The sequence below is a fragment of the Hevea brasiliensis genome, chromosome 10, assembly GCF_030052815.1.
Source record: "Hevea brasiliensis isolate MT/VB/25A 57/8 chromosome 10, ASM3005281v1, whole genome shotgun sequence".
Taxonomy (NCBI): domain Eukaryota; kingdom Viridiplantae; phylum Streptophyta; class Magnoliopsida; order Malpighiales; family Euphorbiaceae; genus Hevea; species Hevea brasiliensis.
In genome coordinates this window covers 32,258,751-32,266,033 of record NC_079502.1, presented here as the reverse complement: position 1 = coordinate 32,266,033, position 7,283 = coordinate 32,258,751, and positions in this window count along the sequence as shown.

Sequence of the window (7,283 nt, the reverse complement as noted above, 5' to 3'; positions counted from 1 at the left end):
GTTTCATTTCCAATTGGCCAAATACCAATTGGACCTACAAAGCCAAAGATATGGCAGTCCAAACAGGCTGGACTCACAGCCTCCCTGCTGCTGTCACTAGGCAGCATGCCCATTTCAGTTTGCCATGCAATAGTTCACTCCTAATTATGGTCAACTTACCCCAAATGGTCACTAATTGACCATTAGAATGTTCTTTAACAATTTCCTAAGCAAAGTCAAATTTTCACTCCCAAACCCTAGCTCAAAGTCAAGGTTTTCACAAATTTCCTTAGTTAACTCTTTCATTCCTTATATATATATATATATATACACTTTAAACATAATTTCTAATTCACTCTAAGTCCATTAAAACAATCAAACTCATTCCTTCCTTAGGGCTGCCGAAATTCATGGTATACATACACATGAATTCTTTTCATTTAATTTACAAATTCTTGTTCACTTTAAGTCCTTAACATGGAATGAAAGGGATTTAGGTATAAATATGCACTAACCTTTTTGAAACCAACCTTGAGCTTGTTATTCTTCAAGATTTCTCCTAGAATCATAATAATCATAATCAATTATAACTTCACTTTCCTAAATTAAATATCCAATAAAAATTCAACAGGACTAAACTCCTATCATAAATCTTAAATCCACAACCACCCATTAATACCCAATCTGGCAGCTTGTGCATTCAAATTTATATATAATAATCTAACCATTAGATAAATCCCAAATTTTAACCATATATTCAATACATCCCTGTACAATATCAGTAAAAATTTTAGCATCAAATAATCTCTATATCATGAGATATCAAAACATTCATTCAACCCTTCAAAATCTGAATTTTTGCAGAAATCAGTCTTACTCAGACAGCTCATGCAAAACAATTTATATCTCATAAACCACAAGTCTAAAATTCACCAAATTTTAACCCAGCAGCCTCAACATCCCAAATATCTTTTGTACCAAATTTCATAATCTTATAAGCATCCTAACTATTTATTTTTCTCAAATTTCAGTAGCCAAAATTCAGAATTCAACCTACAGACAGCCTGTGTTCAACAATATATTTCTCCGAATCCAACCGTTGAAAAATCACCAAATTTTAACCATAATTTCCACACTTACATACCTCAAACATATCCAAAAATCATCCGTAGATGTTGAGCCAAACTCACCTGGACGGAAGAGAAAGATGCTGCCCTGCTGAACCCCTATTTCTGCTATTGTTCATCTCCTTCTCCTTCTTCCTTTCTTTCTTTCTTTCTCTTTCTTTCTTATTCCAGCCCGTATGAAGAAGGAAACTGCTGGTTTCCTTTGTTTTTTTATCTCATTTTAAGTCATTTTTATCTCTTTTTATTGGTTTGTCAAATGGTGATTGGAGGGGGCTTTTAAATGACATCATCATATGTCATAATTAAGTATTTTCCTTCATTTTCTTTTCTTCTTTTCTCTACTCATTTTCAATTCAATTTTTAGTAATGTTTATTCATATTTTATGTCATATTAATTATTTACTCAACTGGACAAGTCGGCCAAAAATCACCTCTGAAGGCGAAATGACCAAAATGCCCTCCGTTTGGCTTAACGGGTCAAAATTGTCTGTACCGATTAAAAAATTTTTCTAAATATTTTCTTGGAATTCTAATGCCATAGGAACCTCAATGACTCTTCTCTGGAGTCCCAAAAATTATTTTATGAATTTTTCCCTGGGTCTAGGGCTCCTCGTTGCGAGAACCGCAACTTCACTCTGGTTACCCATCGCTAGGGCACCGGCTCGTTTAACTTGGTTGTATTTTATTTCTAAAATTTTTACTAAATTTTTCTTATTAATATTTGAGTTATTTATGGTTCTTCACTTTAGTTTAAATATTTTTCCGAACGTTCTAGCTGTCCGGACCGACACTGGTCACCGAATAAAGAGAATGTCTAAATTGCTACAGTGAGGGTGTTACAATTCTTCCCCTCTAATTTAAATTTCGTCCTCGAAATTTACTGGGTATTTTGGATTCTGAGATAATTCTTTTACCTGTCTATTGCTCCATCTGTCTACTTCTTTTATACATATGGTACTATTTAATTTTTTTTTTTTGAATCTATTATTATACACTTTGGCATATCATAAGGGAAGGATACTTTACCTCAAATTTACATTTGGGGCTTCTTGCTCCTCTCTGACTTGGGTGACATTACTGTTGTACTTGGTCCTTCCACGACCTCTGTTTGGGTCCGTGGTAAATTCCTCTTAGGACAATCTTTCAGACGATGGTCTATGGCCCCACATCTATAACAGGCTCCAGTCAATCCCCTACATTCACCTTTATGCCACTTGTTACAATGACCACATTTTCTTGCTAGTCTTGACGCACTCACTACTAGTGTTTCTGGTTGATCTCTTCTGGGTATAGGCCTGGGTCTGGATCTCCTACTTTGATCAGATGTCTGACTTACCTGTTCTCTCAGCCTCTTATTACTATACTGTCCAAATTTCCTCTTTTGCTGATCACCACTTCTCTTCTGTTCCTCTTCATGAACACAGCGAATATATTTCTTTCTGAACTCTATCAGAAAGAATTCCCAAGTTACGTCGGCTGGTTGCACTGCTTTGGTTACAACATCCCACCACCGATATGCAGCTTCTTATAACAATGAAACTGCACACTCCAAACTCTGTTCTGGTGTGCAATGGAGCTGCTGCAAGACTCTTTCAGTCCTTTCTAACCAATACTCAGCCGCTGCAGAATCGTCTTCCTTTCTACCATTGAAATCTACAGCTCCATATTTCCTAATTTTTCCTAGAGGTGATTTCTGCTGAGACAATGGTGGAAAAACCCCTGTCATCTGTCGAAAGAATCCAGTCATCTGCTCAAACAAGGCCTGTTGGGGTTGTACAGGCACCTCTTGCACTAGTGGAGTAGGATCTCCCCGATTTCCAATATCACTCCCAATCGGAATGCGGCTTAGGACTTCTTCTTCTACTGCCCTCTGCGATTCTGAGTCCATACCTTAACGTAAAATAACCAAGAAAATAGATCTGCATTAGTGTCACCTCAACTCATATGAATGCAATGCATGATATGCAATCTATCTAGGTCCAGAAACGCCTAAACCGTGCTCTGATACCAATAAATGTAATACCCCTCACCCGACTACAGTGTAGCCGAGCAAAGTGTGCTACATTCGGTGCCGGAGCACCCTATCTTATCTTACTTTATTCCTTTCATATTTTGATCTCGTTATATTTTAATATTAATTATTTTTCGACGGAGAAACCAGCAGAGTTTCCCCTATTTTATTACCAGTTGACGTATTTTACTATTTACCTGTTTGAAAGTTTCAATAATATTTTATAAATAAAATCTCATCAATTATTTTCATAACCATCTCATAATTTACATCTCATTCATATATCTCAATTTCATATTCATTTCCATGCATTATCTATATATTTCAAATCTGTCTTCGAATCCATACAATCTCATTCATGCTCAAATCACATAAGTAAAATTTTCAAATTTCTTTAATTTACATAATTTCATAATTTACATGATATATAAATTAATTACATATGAAAAAGCTAATTTATTAAATTACATTACATTTCTATTAATTACATGTTCATAATCTACATTATAATACAATATCTAGCATTTTATACTAAATACAAAATATGATCTATATGGGCCCTATCTACATGCATTGCTGAGGAGGTGACAACCTTGATTACTTGTGCACTTCGCAGATCTGACTCCAAAATCTTAGTCAAAGTACCTGCGCGAGGAAACAAATCCATCGCGCTAAGCATTGCTGCTTAGTGGTGCAATAATAGAACAAGAAAATAATATACCAATAAAGAAAGAACGAAGCATAATTTGAATATTTAAGAATCAATTTAATTTAATACAATGTGTCTAATATGAATTATCTTTTGTTCTAATTTGTTCCGCTTTGGAAGCGTTTAATTCCTAAATTCACAATGATAATGTACAATATACAGAATTAATAAAAATACTCAGTTTATATTCATATGGCAATAGAAAGCACATTTAAAATATTTAGTTAAGTTATACCTATTTTTGCAACTCTTTTATCATTTTACTTAATAATTTTTTTTTATGTGGTTTGGATCATTTCATAATTCTAACTAATTCTTTTGAAGTCTTATTAACTCATTTATTTGATTTCTAATATTTTTAATTACTAATAGTCTTAATTTATTTCAATAAATTACACTGCCCAAGTAACCTACAACGGGCTGACTAAACTGGATAACGGGTCGTTGGCACTGGATACCGCAGTGCCTTGGGCCGTCATACCATGGGATGCAGAACGTCAACCACGTATGCAGTCAGTATGGCTAAAAAGCCATGATACACATAATCAGGCATAAAAGCCATGAATGTTGGCATAATGCCATGAATGCGGGTATAAAGCCATGAATGCGGGCACAAAGCCATAAATACAGGCATAAAGCCTTTTGCAGTACTGCTAAAACAATACCCTATTGGCATGCCAAACTATCCAATCTGACACACATGTCTAGGCAATACAAGGGCACATAATATCATTAAACATTAATATATTGTGTTTTATGACTTCATTATTTCATAATAAATTTCAATTATAATTCGTACATTCATTTGATCATTTATATGATCACAATTCACATCAATTATCCTTTTTATACCATTGTACTCAAAATACTTCTCCTTTCTACAATAATGAGAACTAATGTCTCATTCATACATTAATATGGTTCATTTATTCATTCTTTATGTTATTCATATTAATCACAATTCTAAACAATGGTTCACATGTACCATTGTATTCAAAACATTTTTCCTTTTCTCATTTATACATTCAAGAATCTACTTATGTAATTGCAAATTTTATATTTCAAGTTGAGTTACTAATATTTTATGAATTCCATTTGTGATGGGCATATAAGCCCTAACTATCTATTTACATCAATTAGATGACTTATTTTTCATGTTTCCAGTAATCCATGAAAATTTCATGGACTTCAAATTTATGCTCTTAATTTCCTTTTAACAATTTTGACTAAGATGCATAGTCCACATTTATCATACCATTCTAAGCATTAAGCTTAGAATTGGTTCTAGGTCTTCATCTTAATTTGCTAATTATTTTGACTACTATTCACCTTACTAGTCAACCAAAATGTTGACTTTTTCTACTTAATGGATATATTAGTTCTAATTACACCAAGATCCCACATTTTGAGTTTTACATTTGCTAGTATTAATTGCCAATTGCAATTTAAAGTCCCCTAGATGCATTTCTAATTTCACATTTTGAATTTCAAGTTTTGGTGTCACTATTCACCTCATTGGTCAACAAAAATGTTGACTTTTGGATAGAAAATAGGTACATTGGTTTTAGCACCCCCAATGTACCACATTTTACATTTAAAACTTGTTTGAATTAACCACCAAATCCATTTCCAAACCTAAAACCAAAAGAGCAGAATTTTCAGTTTTTGTGACCCAAATTTACTATTCCATTGGGTCCTGTTGCAGTGGGAATTTGAGGAAATGGTAAACATGAAAGTTGTTCCTTATTTTGTCTAGTTGAATTTCTTCTTTTGAATTACTCCATTTGGAGTTTTGTAGCTCCAGATATGGTCCAAAAACCACAGCTGGCCGGATTTCAATTCTGCAGAATTTACCAAATCTACAGTACCATGAACAGTAAATGCCACTGCCATTTGGGTTAGGTTCTGGTCATAATTTGGGGTAGGTTTCTTCATGAAAGTTGTTTGTCTATGTTTTGCTGTAAAAATTTCAGGTCAATTGACCATTTCTACAGTGAGTTATGGCCAAATGAACGAGCATCAGATCGTTCATTTGGTCATTCTGCACTGGCTTGGTGGTACCCGGATTGGGGCCAACTTTTGGTCCACTTGCTTTGGTCTTTTGGGCATGGTTTCTTCAGCAAAAATGTGTCATTATAAGTCTAGTTTCATGTCCAATTGGCCAAACACCAATTGGACCTACACAGCCAAAGATATGGCAGTCCAAACAGGCTGGACTCACAGCCTCCCTGCTGCTGTCACTAGGCAGCATGCCCATTTCAGTTTGCCATGCAATAGTTCACTCCTAATTATGGTCAACTTACCCCAAATGGTCACTAATTGACCATTAGAATGTTCTTTAACAATTTCCTAAGCAAAGTCAAATTTTCACTCCCAAACCCTAGCTCAAAGTCAAGGTTTTCACAAATTTCCTTAGTTAACTCTTTCATTCCTTATATATATATATATATATATATATATATATACACTTTAAACATAATCTCTAATTCACTCTAAGTCCATTAAAACAATCAAACTCATTCCTTCCTTAGGGCTGTCGAAATTCATAGTATACATACACATGAATTCTTTTCATTTAATTTACAAATTCTTGTTCACTTTAAGTCCTTAACATGGAATGAAAGGGATTTAGGTATAAATATGCACTAACCTTTTTGAAACCAACCTTGAGCTTGTTATTCTTCAAGATTTCTCCTAGAATCATAATAATCATAATCAATTATAACTTCACTTTCCTAAATTAAATATCCAATAAAAATTCAACAGGACTAAACTCCTATCATAAATCTTAAATCTACAACCACCCATTAATACCCAATCTGGCAGCTTGTGCATTCAAATTTATATATAATGATCTAACCGTTAAAGATAAATCCCAAATTTTAACCATATATTCAAGACATCCCTGTACAATATCAGTAAAAATTTTAGCATCAAATAATCTCTATATCATGAGATATCAAAACATTCATTCAACCCTTCAAAATCTGAATTTTTGCAGAAATCAGTCTTACTCAGACAGCTCATGCAAAACAATTTATATCTCATAAACCACAAGTCTAAAATTCACCAAATTTTAACCCAGTAGCCTCAACATCCCAAATATCATTGGTACCAAATTTCATAATTTTATAAGCATCCTAACTATTTATTTTTCTCAAATTTCAGTAGCCAAAATTTAGAATTCAACCTACAGACGGCCTGTGTTCAACAATATATTTCTCCAAATCCAACCGTTGAACAATCACCAAATTTTAACCATAACTTCCACACATACATACCTCAAACATATCCAAAAATCAGCCGTAGATGTTGAGCCAAACTCACCTGGACGGAAGAGAAAGATGCTGCCCTGCTGAACCCCTATTTCTGCTACTGTTCATCTCCTTCCCCTTCTTCCTTTCTTTCTTTCTTTCTCTTTCTTTCTTATTCCAGCCCGTATGAAGAAGGAAACTGC